We start from the raw sequence: 15,798 nt of genomic DNA, 5'->3' as shown, positions 1-15,798 counted from the left end.
ACTCAAGCACGTACAGCATACAGGAAGCTACGAGGGAAATGCAGAGCGGGCAAAAAACGAGTGACGTCGCCTTGGGAGATCCGGTTGGTTTGGTGGGTAAAAAACTTGGAAACTCGAAGTGGAGCACGATACAACACAAACTCTTTGGAGGGGTTCGTTTATGGCTTGACATAAATAACAACTATAAAGCAGCGAATGCATAAAGTTTAGCTCAACAAGGACGCTTCTAGGTGATGAAGCAGTCAATGATGCAAGGCATTAGATTTTATTTGGTACACAATTATCTGGCGCATCACCCTGAAAATTCATGACTTAATCATCAGAATAAAACTTTAATGATTTAAAAGATTGCTTTACTTTATAATAGCACCTGGTATATTAGGCTACTTAAACTTTAAGTATTTCATGAATGATAAAATTTGATAATAATATTACAATCTTAGCATTTCTTCAAAATCTGAATATTATTATTTGCAGCTTATCAAACCAAAGATATTTGGCAAGGGAAAACTCACAAAATTGCCATAAAGCTCATCGCCTTGAGCCATAATCCTTCGTTTAATACGTAATCATACGGTTTTATTATTTTTCAATTTCACATACACAGGCGTATTAGGCGGGAAGTCAGAATAACGAAAATATACGACTGTGGGAGGATGGGTGTCGTAAACGAGAAAATGTGCAAATGTTTTTCAGCAACTTTTCGGGCATGCTTAGCGCATTTATTTTAATTTGGGGCCAGACAAATTTGCGTATACGTAATGAAGGGGTCTCGCCCAGTGCAATAAAAGACATAAGCACAAAGAACACCCAACACTCGCACGCATACATATACACACTAGGAAGGTCAACATGTGTTGGCAACTGATATTCGGTGGGCTGCATACTTTCGGGGGTCGCGTAATAAAATGATTACTCATACGCCCCGTGCGCAAAACAAGGAAATTGAGAGCGTCAGCAAGCCAAACATCCCAGAATGTATTGTGGTTTTTTTGTTACCGCCTCTTGTTTGTTGTTGGCAAATACGACAACAGCCAGGACGAGCAAATCAGCCCCCTCCTCCCTGCCCTCGAGTTGGCAAGGACCCGCTGCTGCCTGCTGATGTGTTTTGGCATAAAGGATTATATGCACGTATTACAGCGGCTTAAGTGAGCTTCCGCATGCCAAAAAGCCGAAAGGCAACAAATGCACGCAGGAAAAATGACAAATTGAATTCCAAATTAAGGTTTATACAGTCCCCTAATTCCCATATAAATAAATATAGAACAACTTTTAAAAATCAAGTCTGTAACTTTGAATATAACATTTTTTCTTTAAACATAGAATACAAAAAATTGTTAAAAGAAACTAAATCTTAGGAAAAAGCTGATAGAAAATTTATTAAACTGATAATATTTATGAGATGTTTTAGTTATACTCGAAAGAAATTCTTTCTTTTTATCCAATCTTAATAAAATTGTATTTAATTCTCAATTGACTTTATTTCGGTTACACGTTAATTAAAATTAATACTTAACACCACAAAAACTTTTAGATGCAATAAAATAACAGTTTTGTATTTGAGTGTACCTCACACGGTTTATGAAGCGTGTGTAAGTCCTTCTAATTTCTCAAAACTTTAATAAAATTCAGCAAGAGTTGTTCAACTCGCACACATGCCAAATCGAATTACCAATGGCCTGGAAAAGTGTTCATCAATTTTCAGCCTGGCCTACAGACAATAGATTTAGCCTAGCTATCTCGACGATCCGGCCATTAACCCCTAAAGTGTGGGGCACGGTGTCAAAGCTGCGTGGCAACTATTACGAGGGGCTTTTCGCCTTTTCCTTTGACCCCACACTTTACCCTTCATCCGGGTTTTTGTAGCTGTAGCTGCTGCCCTGTTGGTTTTGGCCATATTGACATTCATTTACGTGCTCGCTTCATTAAGCCATAAGCCATGACCATATCGGACGTGTCATGTTCACATTGTTCTCCTCACAATGGAGACACAATCCCAAACCGGAGGATGTGGCATCAAATGTGTTCCCGAAATTGTATAAAGAGCTTGCGGACATCGGCTACAAAACAAAATGCTTGGCTATTTGTAGCTACATATATATACAAGTTTTTGAGGGCAGTTCATAATAACATGATTCATCTCTGCGTCATTTAGAAACTTAAAGTGAAAAAGGATATTGTGGTGGTCACTTTTCTTGATATATTTTTTTTACCCAAACGCCTTTAACCACAGAAAAACTTTCAAATTCAACGTGCAAAATAAAATAAACACATTTGACTAGTTAATCCCTGTCAACAAACCGAAAACTATAAAAATAAAGTTTGCAAATAAAAATGAATATGAAATTATGCGATGACGGACTTCCGCCGGTAAAAGTTGGTAAACCGTTCAACTTTAAATTGGTATTTATCGTTCATTTTGCCCATTCATGTATGTGTTTTTTGGTATGCAGTTTCGTAAATAGATTAACACATGGCTGAACATTCAGCTTAATACTGCGATGTAATAAAAATTTAATGAGTCTGTTTCTCTTTACGTTTTTCTGATCTTAGCTTTGCGCTCATGTGTAGGGTCAGTTGAATTCAATTTCCGGCTTTGCTTTAAAACAAATTAATTCCATGACTCACTGGGATTTAGAAAGAAACAAACGAAGAAGTCATTGATTACGTTTTTGAATCTATTTTAAAGGATATGTGTGTGCATGTGCATGTAGATTAGAGTTGGCAATTTATCGGAAGTTTTCATTTTTCAATAAAGCTCTGAATAAAAAAAAATCTTAAAAGCGACTTAATTTCGTTTCTCTCATTTTAAAAATCTATACCCCCATGAAACCGCTACTACAATTTCTTAAAATTTGTACATATTTACCAACGAAAATTTATTTTCTTAATTATGCTTCACTTTGAAGCGTCAACAAAGAAGAATATTTAAATTGATTGGTTTCGAATCTTTAAACATCGACACATTTTCCACCTCTAATGCCTGTCATGCCGTTGTTTGCATGTAGCCAACTGGCATTTGAGCCTTCCGAGCTGGCTTCTTTGTGCGAGTTTGCATCTACATGTCGGCCAACCACAGGCAAAGCAACAAATGGGAACAAGAAAATTGCTGCGGCTTTCCAAGTCTCAGCCCTTTCGCCCTTTAGCCTGGGGTTTTTGCTCCTCTTTGGCTCGATGTTGTTGCCAAGTACTTTGATTTCCGTCTTTGGGGTCTGACAAGAGCAAATTCCTTTGCTCACAGCCCAATGACAAAGTTCCTAAGACTCGACAAAGCCACTTAAGGACCCAAAGTCCTGGCGCAAAATACATTTGAGACGCGTGAGATCCTCGGGCGCAAATTAGTTACGTTTTTGTATGGGAATTCCAAACAATAACAAGAATATCAACAAAAGCCAACAACAAACGGCAAACGACATTGACTGTAGAAGTGTGCATGTGTGGCACTGTGTGTGTGAGAGCTTAGCTGTGAGTGTGTGTGTGTTCGCCTGTCAGTATGCAGTGAAATGTGACGAGGGGCAAGTGACTGAACAAGTGAAAAGGAATAGAAAACAATCGCGATGCCAACGCTGTCACCTTGGGCTCTAGGCTGTATTATATCCATTCAATTTTATTATAAAATAAAAAAAAAATATTTAATTTTCAGGAGCTCGATGTAAGCTCACATTCCTGTTTTCTTACTGACAAATCAGAATAAATAAAGAGCAAATAAATTGTATTCCCTTCCAATATGTTTTCCTTAATCTGTTTTTAATAAGAAAACAAAAGGAATCATTGCTCACAAAACAGAAAAATTGTCTGGAAAAAGTGTATTTTCATGTTTTTGATATCACATTCTCTTTATTTCTTAAACTTTCCTTCCCTTTCAAACTTACCCATGCATTTTGTAATTTACATTTGCACTCAACTCTAAGCAAAACTGTCTGTCAAAAACAGATGAGAAACATAAATGAATTAGTTTTTAGGGTTGAGCAAAGATAGAAATGACTAGGAACAGCATCTTAATGTTCCGTTCTAACACTTTTCTCAACGTATCAGTAAATAAAAAATTTTTTCAAGCACTTTGAATAGTTTTTAGTTTACAGATGCTCTATATTTTGTTAGAAATTTATGAGTTGCTCCGGCTTTACTCTGCATTACATTTTGTAAACCAAAGTTAATGTGCTAATCACATGAACTTCATTAAGTATTTATATATTACTTTATTGTATGTGAGCAAGGTAAGTTGTGTGGTCAGCGCAAGCTTGAGAACTAATTTAACAATGAAAATACTAAACTTTGTTTAATTTTTAACTTTAAGAAAACGGGGAATGGGCCACTGTGCCGTGCAGTCAAAGTAATATAGCCTACGGCGCCTCCCACCCTTTGTTATACATATTTGCGGGTGTCGGAAGGTATGTGTCCGCTTGGCGAAGAGAAGGCTGACAAGCAGAAAGTCCATGACTTCACTCGTTGGCGCCAAGGCACTAGGCCACATATATCCCCGTGGCACCCCCTGCACTTGCATCGGGACATAGAGCAAACACCCAGGAGCTGGCCTCTGCCGACCCGCTCCCCGTAGAAAGGTCAAATCAGTTTCCACTGTGGCATGTGTCCGTCTGCCAGGACCTGCGCCCGCTGTCCCAGCGAGCCCGTCTCCCGATTCCCAGGACATGCCACGTTCCCCTGCGAGTGCTCACCGAGACTTGTTTGTGCCGGGCAAACAGAAAGAGTTGGCAGGTGGCGACGACTGAATTGGTTGCCTGGCTATTGTTTCCACGGGAATATGAATACGAAGACCCACATGAATGTACGATGGACGTACACAAGAAATAACTATTTGCAAAGTTGTTGTTTAATTTAACAAGTTTTCAGTACACAAGAAATAACTATTCCCTAAATGGTTTTTTAATTTAATAAGTTTTTACTATTGGAACTAAACAATATATAGTTATACATTTGAAAACATATATGTATAATGCTTTCTTCCTTTAAGCTATAAAAATCATTCAGAATGCTCTATAAAAAATTGACTTTTTAAAGATTTCGTGGCTTAACTCATATAAGCAATAGTTCTTATGACTTTTATTGAAATTTTGGAATAGGATTATTGTAAAATAAAGCTTGCAATTGTCTCTCCCTTAAAACATATTATTATGCACTATGGGGAATTTGCCCGATTTTTTGGAATAGTTTAATAACTCGCGAACTATTTAACATATTTCAGTGAGGTTATTTTTATAGTGTTCTACATACCTATACACACCTGTTGGAAAAGTAAAAGTATACCCCCCCTCCCCAAACCCAATTTTTTATATTTTTTATAACAAATTTAGCTCTATATGCTCTTAATTTTTAATTTCAAAAAATCATAGTCGTTTTCTTCTTCATAATCATCAACATCTAAAGACTCCTCTCCACGTTCATATTCGCATAATAACAATTGAATGACTTCTGGTGGAAGAGAAAGCAGCTTATGTTTTCGGAGGCGCTTCTTCAAATTTGTTGATGAAATAATGGGGTCTGAAGTATCCATAGCTCTCTAAAGAACATCTGTAAAGTTGGAGATTCGACTGTGGAATCAACTTGCTTGCTAACAAAAGTGAATTCGCCATCTTCTTTTTCTCGAAGACCCTTTTGCTTATGCAAAACTTCCAGCAGGGCTGCGTTTTTCATCAAGAGATTGGTTTCTAAAAAATGAAATTACGCGAAAAGTCGCACGAAGCGCACGATGAGACAATATGTTATGAATTCGCAATGAATGACTCTACAACATGGATATAGACACTCACTGAACAAAGTTAAACATTTTTTTAAAACTCTATTGAAAGTTCAACTTTCTTTCCAACACCCAAACGAAAACATCACCTGCTACATTTACAAATTGTTAAAATTGGACGCACATATTAAGCAACATATAAGTATTTTCATAAAGAACATACTTGGAGAATTGGTAATCATTTCAAATTTGACTGTCTTACGTCATTTTGTTGCAGAGATAATGATTTGAAAGTGAACTTCAAAGTTAAGCAAAATGTAAACAAACCATGTGCGCTTGCAACAGCTGACTTTAACAGTTGGTATTTAAATACTAGACTTTTAAGTTAACATTTGCGGTATGTTACCAAACAGCTTGATGTTTTCTTAATACATTAAAAAAAAAAAAAAGGAAATCGGCATACTTTTAAAAAATACATTTATTCCAAAAAATCGGGCAAATTCCCCATAGTGATATGTTTTAAGGGAGAGACAATTGGACATTTCTAACAATTTTCTTACAGAGATACCGGCTGTTTGAAGATAGTTTCAAACAATTAGATGTAATTTGGAAGACAATGACAGATGATTCGCCAATGAATGAAAATTATGCCCAAGGCTTATCAGTAATAATAACTTCAGTTGTGTCTGGTCAAAATGGCGAGGAAGCTTGCTCAAAATCAATACGCCAATACGGAAAGGATACGCCATATTTGTTCTCAGTGTTATTATAGATTCTACCCCATATTGTATGCTCTCTGTGTGAGGGGGTATAAAGAAGTAGAAAGCCGACGGTGCTGGCAGTCCAAATATTAATGGACCCCGTCCGCCCATTTCAGGCAGACGCAGTTTATACAGGAAGCACAAATGTTGAATAATGCGAATAATTAATTTTAGTGTCCACAATTCTTGACAATTCGTAGAATAATCGGAAGCAGAGGTACCATATTTAGCACAGAAAAGAGAATACATGTTTACAAAATACCAAGGGAAAAGGAGAATTTTCCAGGAAATTACCAACCTAATACACGCCACACTTTTCCATTAATTCTACGCATTGTTAACTCCCTGCCAACTTTCACTATCCTCACTTCCCTTTCCAATAATTTTATGTTATGGCGGTGAAAACGAAGGTAACGCGCAGTTATGAAAAATTATGAACCATTTTACCAGAGGGATACTCTCGCTACAGAAATAAAAACAAGAATAACATTTCTAAACCGAATGTGTACACAAGTGTTGCTTATGTTGCGCATATAAAACAGCGAATAAAAATGCAAAATTGAAAAAGTTTTGCTTTACTCAATGCACACAGTTGCAACTGGGTAAAAAAATATTTTTATTTCGTAAAAAAATATTGCCTTTTTAGCCTTGTTCTTGAAAAATTCCGTGCCAAGGAAACTTTTTAACAATTCAATAGTTTTTACAGTTTTATTTGACTCAGCCCATAAAGTTTGAGCCACGGAGCTGAATCGAAATAAGCTTAGGTAGGCAAAAAAGTGAGAGAAAAGAAAAAATTTTAATTAATTAAAGTGTTCCGTAAGCCATTGTTCGTACAAAAATGTTGACCGCGAAGCCGTTGTGAAAGTCTTTTAAAAAGTGCAGAAATTCTCTAAGGCATTCACCCGAAATTGTTGCCAGGTCTTTTGTTTAATCGCTTAACCCTCCGTCCCCGCAAACCGCCCAATTTTTACGGCCTCCAGCGCGTTTTAAAGTGAATCGCGAGTGAGCATCCGCAGTCATTTCAGCTTAAAGTCCCAGAAAACTGCGGCATTTTAAGGACTCCCGTAATGTGTGCACATTAAATGAAGGACCCACATGTGTGCGCACATAGACGTGTCTTGCATCTCTCCGGGTACTTTCACATAATATACACAAGTAAGGCAGAAGACACAACCATCTCCCAACGCATTCTGCCCAATTCTTCAGTTCAATTTCCGGGCTCTGATGGTCGTGGCATTGGCAGACGTTTTTCGGTTTTCGGTTTTACTTCCCTGGTTCAATATGGAAATCCTCTGGCTTTCTGTTCCCGACATCCGCACATATTTATATGCTACTTACTAGCTAATATTTTTCCACTTTTTCCTCTTTGGCCAGATAAATTTGCTTTCACCAAAATGACTGCAAATCTGGGCGCAGGATAGTCCCGTTGCATACCAAAATATTTTCGAGCTCTCCTGAAATAAAGTTTTTGTGTGAAGCCAACCAAGATAAGGACCCGACATGGAATTTGAAGGTCTCCTTTGGGACTAAGAGCTTCTGAGTTTCTTAAGGTGACAAAACTGTGCGGAATATCAACAAAGTTGCTGCAAAAAGTATGTGACAAATGGCAGGAGACTTGCGGTGGAGGAGGAAAAGGTAAATACGAGGTGGAAAATAAATTCAGCCGAGAGTTTCACATATGTGTGGCTCAAGTGTGGGCTACCAAAAAAATATTCCTCTCCAGCTGAAGATACTGAAGGCATTTAACAAGATGCAACTACTGGTACTTTAATTTGGATAGTGCATTTTTATTTTCCTGATTTTAAAGCTAAAAATGTTTATTTAAAAAGAAACAACTAAATAAATTGTGCGCAAGGGAATTAAAATAAATTGCCATAGTGGATATTTTTGTTCCTTCTTCCTAAAAAGTTGCAAACTTCCATTTGGATGAAAAAAAAAACATGTCGAACAAAACCCCAACGTATTGTCGCAAGGCAACCGAAAAAGTATTGTTCAACCTTCTTAACTTAATCGGCTTTAGTTCAGACATATATACATATATACTGGTTTTTTCTATTTCTCTGACTTTTTGGAAAGTAACCCGAAATCTTTACCAACTGCATGTGTGTGTATGTCTTTTTAAAGGGGAAGGAAGTAGGGGATTGTGGAAAATCTGCTATGGCATTTCACAGGCAATTGGTAACTTTCAATATAAATGCTTCTGTGTGCCTTTGATTGCGGTAACTGGGAAATGGCAATCCGAATGCTACTGCGAGGGAAACTTTCGACGTCCGGAGGGTCCGGACGGATGGGGCCTTCAACGAGCCACAAGGGAATCGGGAAGTTCCTCCCCGCGGAAGGGGAAACGAGGACCATCCTCCGCACTTGCCGTGCACATTGAACACATTTAATGCCAATGAATACAGCCTGTCGTCGGCCAAACGATTGGATTGAATATTCATGGGGAGGGACGGAGGATGTGCTCGATACAATCGCTTAACCACATGCCCCGAGGGAGGGATTTGCTAATTTACTTGCAATTATGATAAAGCATTGTGGGCTTGACGGCAACAACTGGACAGCGATTTAACTGGATTTGCCAAATGGTTATTTAATTAGGGTGACAGTCGAGCTGTATCTCCCATCCGATGTATTTACCTACCTTCACTTGTTACTCAGAAGACAGAAAGACAGATATTTAAGATGCAGCTGGTGTATTTCCGCGTTTTCTTTAGAGCGGGGAAATCTTGAGCTCAAAATTGTAGCCTACTTAGCCGGGTCCACTGCCTTGAGTGCAAAAAGTTTCTCTTTCATCTGACGGCTTTAGTCCCGATTACGCATCCTTGAAAGTCGCAGTGGCATTCATCAAGTGACGACACTTTTAAACAGACAGTAATTATTATAATTGTATCAAGAGGCATGCGGACGTGTGTTGCAATTCACACAAACGACTGTCCTAATTAGGTGGATAACATCTTATTAGGGTGAAACTCAAACTAGATTCGCACATAAATCATGCAGAAAAGGTCATAAATAAACAATGGTTTTAAATAAAATTTGATTGATGGGCTCAAGGATGAGCGGTTGCTCAGAATTAGTTGGCAGCACGCACACACAACTTTACCCTTTATATAGTATGCAAATATGGACGCAGAATAACAAACACCCCAGGATTACGTTGCCTTGGCACACTGAGCGTCCCGGTGGCAAAGTTTTATCAATAAAAACTCCTCGAAAGTTGCTGCTGCAACATGCAACTATCGCATGTTGCCGCTGTGGCAGCTGCAATGCCAAGTTGCACGACTTTTCCTCGACTTTGGCTCAATGCTGTCATGTCATTTTCTGGAGTCGAATGTCTTTCGTTCGCATTCAAAACGGAATTCGATGTGAAAATTCATTTCAACCATTTTCTTTCACCTTATGGAGAGTACGCGATGGGTGGCAAGGAGGCGATAACAATGTGCCACAATCCGCTGTTTGCGTGTGCAATCAATATCTCATTTTTGAATAGTTTTCCATCGTCCTTTGCGTCCTTGATGGATGAATGAGCTGCAGACCTTCACGTTCGAGAAACGTAGCAATTCGATTAAAATATGCAAATGTCATTAGGGCGGAATTCAGTTGGGGTGCGGACATTAAGGATTCCATATTGAAACATTGGCGATAATCATACTTCCCAATTAATTCTCCAGCCTTTCGGTGTAACAAATTACTTTCCCCATTAATTCACTTTTATCAAAATCACTCTGCCCATCTTGCAACTGAATTAATGGATGGCCGGGGTAATCGGACAATAAGATTGTCATATGTCACTGGCAAATCATTAATTTTAATTCGAGATCGTTGATGGGAAATCTGGGTTCTCCTTTATTTACCTGCCATAGACAGACCAACAAAAGTCGTTACCCGTTGCAACTATATAAAAAAGAGATTAGACCTCTTTGATGGGGAAAAAGTGCAATGGGATTGATTGAAATGCAATAGCGCATACGACACGTGGACCGCTGAGTTCAGTTGCGACATGACAAGGGGCGTTCTGTTGTCAGTGGTTGTTATTGCGTTTGTGGTTCAGTGTCAAAACAAACAGAAAAGAGGGGGCAAGGGAACAAGTGCCCCGTTCAATCGATAAAAAACAGTCCCAGCCAGTGTCGTAGTTAAAAGGGGGCTTAAAAAGATTACGCGGAAATCAACTCGGAATGGAAAGAATTGTGATTTTATGACATCACAAAAAGCAATTGTAGCCTTTGTGCCTCACATTTTAATTAATCCCACGGAGAAACATATCTTGGAAATTTAAGACTTAATTTCTTTTAATTTTTCATTGCGATCCTTGTATCTGTTTAATTACTTAAATATTTTTATTTTGTTAATTTTTTTTTAATAAAAATAAACAGGTATTTTAAAAGTACTTGCCTGTTTTTATCTGTCGCTCATTAAATGTCTTTAAATATCTTCATTTTTAAAAAAATTAAGTGAAATTGTCTTAAAAATCACAGTAAACTCAACAAAAAAATAAAAATAAAAAAGGAAAACACATCACATGTTGGTAAATAAAAATATATGTACCTAGTTACTAACCAAATAAGTTTGTATTTTAATGGTTGCTTTCCCAACCGAAAGTAAAAGGACACGCCCCTGCAATCAAAGCACGAAAGCTCGTCAAAGAACTAAGCAAACTACAGGTGCAAGTAATAGGAGTGGAGGTGGGTGGAAGGGTGGTGCTCTACGACGAGCCTAACGATAATCGAGCTAATCCAACCTGAACGCTGACATGCCTGAATGGCCCTGCGAGCGCATGGATGAATGAATGGGCGAATGAGTGAGTGACGAGGACATTGCCAACTGAAAAGGGCAGCAGGACGAGTTCCCATTTCTTTGCGTTCGATGGAACTCGGACTCCCTTCTGCCACCCAATTCACATGGGGAACCTTCGATTTTTCCGACTTGACATACCGCGTTCCAATTTCAATGATAGTGCCTTTATTTAAGTTTGGCCTTCCAAGTGGAAGGTTCGTGTAATTAAGGTGAAAGTTGAGGACTTGCCTTGACCACTTCTCCTCGATTCCGGGAAGAGCTTTCCACATACCATTTTAATAGCAGGCGTAAACAGTGGAGGGGTCCTTCATGTCTCGACTAACAAACTTTGATGGAATTGATTTTTCATCGAAGACTGATAAAAATCTGGGCTACACGTGTCTTGTATTATGCAAATGAACGTCTGGGATTGTGAAATTCAATATAATCTAATAGTCAAGAGTTTAACTTCTCTCTCTTCCTTGAGAATTCATTATTTATTTTATTTGAGGTCTTAATTTGGATAAATTAATATGAGTAGAGCATGTTTTAAATATCAGGAAAATAAATTAAATATATACGCAATCTTAGATATAATTATTACGCTGCAATTTCCTTAAAATAATATTAAAACAAAACTAATCTAAAACAGAATTGTTAATGGCAATGAAAACTATTTAAATAACGATACAAACTATTTTAATTGGGGCTTGCTCAATTAAAACGTGGCAATCTAGATGTTAGACTCACAAATCAACAAAAGAGTCGTTCAACAGCATTTCATTTCAATGGAAACAATACAACAAATCACTCCACAGCACTACCGCAAATTAGGCCAGGGAATTGGGGCCCAACTGCGGGATGTTTGAGGTAAATTCGATGGGGTTGGGTTGGCAAAGAGTTGGCCAAGGCGACACAAAGTTCTCGCTTTCAGCCGCTTTAAGGTTAACCTCAATTAGCTGGCAGCAGGGGGCGTGGCCTTGGGGAGGGGGTGGTTTGCACGGTATGGTTGGACCACGCAAACAATCAAATTCAGACGCTGTCCGCAAATGGGGGGCGGGTAGTGCACGGGCGTGCCACAGGCCACAAAATGTGGAGAACGAGTTGACGAGAGGAGCCACAGGATTCTGCCTGCGGAGAAAAGTGGGCGCATAGGGCGCAGTGGGCGGGCCAAGATGAGGCACTTTTGGCGAGTTAATTGTTGCACACTTCGAGGGGCAATCAAAAGTTACTGACCGGAAAGCCAACACTCCATAAATGTATGAATGCTGATTTCTTTTTGTTCCAAATTATAAATTATACAGCGTTTTTACAGCCTTTCAACAGCAACTTGCGGAAGGCCATTACGGATGTCGACAGCTCGTCCGGAATTGTGCGGCTCAAATCTCCGGAGAAGCGCTAAAAACGGCGTTGAAAGTGTAATTAAGGGGAGCTTAAAGCCAAATGCAGCGGATAAGCGACCACGGCCATCCAGTAGCAAAAAAAGTCAGCCACAAGGGATTCAAAGCGGACGGGAAATCCCTGTCCCGCAGTCGTTCAATGATTTTCCTCTTTTATGTTTGGTTTACTGCCGTTTACAAGGATCGCCGTCGGCGAAAAGGGAAAACGGCATTTTATTTCAAATGCCTTCCACTAGCGCCGAAAAGTCGGCTGCAATAAATATTTCATGGCTGCCTCGATTTTAGCACAAAATGTCTCGACTTAAAAAACAAACTATTATCGGGGATTTCTCTAGTCGCATTCGCAGCACATTAAACCCACACAACAAATTAGATTATATACAAAACATAAATGGCAATAACTTTTTTGATTATATTAACGCAGCTGAAAAAGCTCTGTTTATTTAAAAATCAATAAACACTGTTTTTATTTAATTTAGTTTTTTCCTTAAATGACCACGAAATGCAAAATTTCTGATTTATTGAAAAAGTTTGTATTATTCCTAGTTTCTATTTAGAAACTTAATTGTTTATAACTCTTTGCTTTGCGAAAAACAATTCCAATAAACTCTGTTTGTTTTTAAAATTGAAGTTAAAATCAATAAATAGTTTTATGAACGATTTTAATTTAATTTTGCTGCCTAGGCTGCCTTGGCAGAAAAAATAGAGCATTAAAGTGGAATTTTGATACCAAATGAAAAAACATTTAACTTAAAGTAAATTTAAAACTTAAATGGCAAAACTTTTCTTGTTTATATTACGCAGCCCGTTGTTTAATTTACTTATCACTAAACCCTGTTTTTATTTATTTGTATATTATGCCAGAAATGCAAAATTTAACAGAATATTTTTATTTATTCACAATAGTCGATTTCCCCTAGTTTCTAATTAAAAACTTAATTGTTATTAACTCGTTGCCTAACCAAAAGCAATCTTAATAAGCTCTGTTTGTTTTTAAATCAATAAACAGTTTTGTAAACGACTTTAATTTAATTCATTTCTCTGCCTAACCGGAAACTTCACACAAAAATGGACACTCAAAGTGAAATTTAATTACCTCAAATGAAAACAGAAATTTTATATGATTTTTTCGCGCAGCTTTTAATTAAATTTCTAATGAGGGACAGCAATGGAGCTCTCTCTGTCGGTTTGACGATGCCGTGGGGCAACGGGGCGTATAATGAACATTTAATTAGCTTACAACTCCGATGGCTGTCCACTTGTTTGGCGGAATGCTAAGCCAAAGACACTTTCCATGGCGAGGGCTGCTCAACGAGTTGGTTGGATATATTCCCCCCAGCTTGGCAATTAATTTCCAAAATAAACGCAAATCAAATTAAACAAATAAAGATATTTGCTTATGACAGCTACACACAACATTTGCCCGGAGGGCTGTCCCCGGCTGGAAATGTTGAAATTCGAAATTGCCATAAATATTACAAAAGTCATCACAGCACAAGCAAACAGCACAAGCGCCAGAGAAATTGGATTTGCCTTTTCTGGTGCCTGCGTCTTTAAGTGTCTGATTTAAATGCAAATTGAAGTGGCTGGCTTCTTCTGGTCTTTTCCAGCCAGACTCAATTGGGCTTGCAGCAGTTTCTCATGCAGCCATTCACGATCTGAAGTCACTTGAAAAAGTCCTAATCTCCGGCAAGTCACAAAAAGCAAGTGTCATAAATCTGACGACTTTTGCAAGATGGCAACACGGAATAATCTTACTATTAAGTTCCATTCGGACATTTTCATTTCGTGCGACAAAAAAGAAAAGCGGTGAAGAAAATCTCAGTTAAGTGAATGGCAAATGGGAAGGCCACCAAATGCTGCCAAGGCACCATTCCTCATCTGTCCACCCACCTGAATGCAAAGGACGACGGAGGAGACACTCGGGACAGGACATCGCAAGTAAGCGACGACTTCCTCTTTCCCAACGAACAATATTAAGCAAGCCATTCGAATTAACGTTTCCTTTAACTACCTTTCTTTCCACTCTGTCATTCGACTATCGCACTTTATATTCACTTCACAAAAATTCATTATTGGATTTTACCAAGCTTATGGAAATTCGGCTTAAATTGGTCCTTCAACTCCGTATTATTTTCATGCCCTTATGGGTTTTAATAAATTTACCAAATAGCTGGACTAATTAGTTTGCAATTGTAAAGGACAAGTGCAAATAATTGCCCAAGTGTTGTTGGCAAAACAGAATTTTCATTAATATTAAATCAGCAGGCTGGTAAGCAATTTACCGATTGAGACTCATTAATAACACAGCGACAGAATCTCTGGGCCTTAATTTTTGTGTCGAAATCCTTTTTGGAATACTAATTAAGCCCGGCAGAAGAACGTATGGCACTCTTGATTGTAGTGGCAAGAGAGGAGGATTCGTGGTGAAAAAGTGAAAGCCAAAGCCTGCTTGGCAGGGCATAAACCACACTCCGCCCGACCACTTAATCAGTGACGTGAGCTCGGAAAACTGTCAGCTGCAGTTTCCGCTGCAGCAACCACAGCAAACCACACGTGTGACAGCGGACCACAAAACACAACCACTGTGCAAAAGGCGATTAAAGACATTTCAATTTAATTGGTCATTTTCCATACACAGGAAAAATAACAATAATCTAACCTTCGGGCTTGACAAAGAGTTGCCCCAATTTTGTTTCTCAGATCCCTTTGTTCTTAGAAGGCAAAAAAAATAACTTGAAAAACTAAAATAATCGCAAACATTTGATTAAAGTTTTCTGTTTATTTGTAAGTTTACTTACTAAGAATAAATACACAAAAAAAGATAGGTAGATAGGTAAAACAATATTTTAAGTTCCATGTTTTAAGCCGTTTGTCTATAATATAAAATCGTTCATCAAGAAAACACATTAACAATGATAGTATTATTTATTTGTTTTTATACCCGTTACTCGTAGAGTAAAAGGGTATATTGTATTCGTGCAAAAGTATGTAACAGCTAGAATGAAGCGTTTCCGACCCTATAAAGTATATATATTCTTGATCAGGGTCACTAGCCGAGTCGATATAGCCATGTCCGTCTGTCTGTCCGTCTGTCTGTCCGTATGAACGCTGAGATCTCGGAAACTATAAAAGCTAGAAGATTGGTATTTTGCATGCAGATTCTAGG

The 15,798-nt window shown here is 38.2% G+C and overlaps 1 pseudogene; it reads right to left on the bottom strand.

Moving 5' to 3' along the window:
• The window catches only part of LOC108041706, a 33,932-nt pseudogene that overhangs the window by 11,737 nt on the left and 6,397 nt on the right, over window positions 1-15,798 (bottom strand).

This window comes from Drosophila rhopaloa, unplaced genomic scaffold, assembly GCF_018152115.1.
Source record: "Drosophila rhopaloa isolate 14029-0021.01 unplaced genomic scaffold, ASM1815211v1 contig_115, whole genome shotgun sequence".
Taxonomy (NCBI): Eukaryota; Metazoa; Arthropoda; class Insecta; order Diptera; family Drosophilidae; genus Drosophila; species Drosophila rhopaloa.
This window is presented reverse-complemented; position numbering and strand designations above follow the sequence as displayed.